Source organism: Morone saxatilis, unplaced genomic scaffold (assembly GCF_004916995.1).
Source record: "Morone saxatilis isolate NCDOM2014 unplaced genomic scaffold, NCSU_SB_2.0 Contig24, whole genome shotgun sequence".
In the NCBI taxonomy this organism is placed as follows: Eukaryota; Metazoa; Chordata; class Actinopteri; family Moronidae; genus Morone; species Morone saxatilis.
Window position 1 is genome coordinate 22844472 of NW_023339807.1, and position 1103 is coordinate 22845574.

Sequence of the window (1103 nt, forward strand, 5' to 3'; positions counted from 1 at the left end):
GAGCCCGGGTCATCGCCCCCAATCAGAAGGTTGTGGTTCGATCCGCGGTCCCTGCCACCCATGTCGTAAGTATCCTTGAGCAAAGGATACTGAACCCAAAGTGGCTCGCCGATACATAGGTAATGAAGTACGTTTCTGTTCGATGGACTTTGCCATACGCTGAGTGAATGTGTCTCCTCTGAGCCACAGCTGCCCATTTTGCATATTTCTATTTTTTTATAACATTGTAAACTGAATATATATGCTATAGCTATTGAAGACTATATGAAACAGCAATTTTCACTATTTTATAGTCAAAGCAATTAAATGATAGAAACAATTTAGTATTGCTGTATGCAGCTGAGGCTGAGATATCCAGACTTTGAGTCCCTCGAATGGCTCCAGAAATACTAGATCCTACTTATTTCACTAATGCAACTTGATAGCATCTTTTCATCAGGCCCTATTTTTCTGGGAAACACCCTCTTTTTCAAACTCTACACCCCCCGTTTGTGACGCAGACTATCTATTAAAATATGTGTAGTCTCCGAGCCCGAGCCCAGATAATCCCGAAGGCATTATTTTTGTCAGACTTGACAAAGCTCCTCCAGAGCCACAGAAGACAGAACTGCTTTTTGAGTAATAGCTCTCACCATGATGACTAAACCGATCTTGAAGTGTAAAGTCGATTATGTCAGTTAATCAATAATGATAATAACAGTAAGTTGCAGCCTTGCTTCTTTACCACATTTTCCACTTTCCTTGGTTGAGCTCGGTTGTCAGTTTCAGGTCCCGTGTTTCTGATATATTTCCACTGTCTGCCTCCTCTCTCCGCTCTTGGCTGAGTTCCATCCCGACACTTCAAAACTTCACACACTTTCCATCCTCAAAGTCCTCACAAGATGAGTCGTCTGAACTCTCAACCAGCCTGATCACATGTTTGGCCAAGACTCAGATCTCTGTGCAGAAATGACCTTCTGCTCCTGTCAATTACAGTCCTTAAAAACCTCATTAACAGTTCATCCAGCACCACCCACACACCACTTGAGGCAAGAGACAGAAAGAAGAGTCATGAGGGTATACGGCAAAGGGATCAATAACCGATTATACTTCTGGCCCCTAAA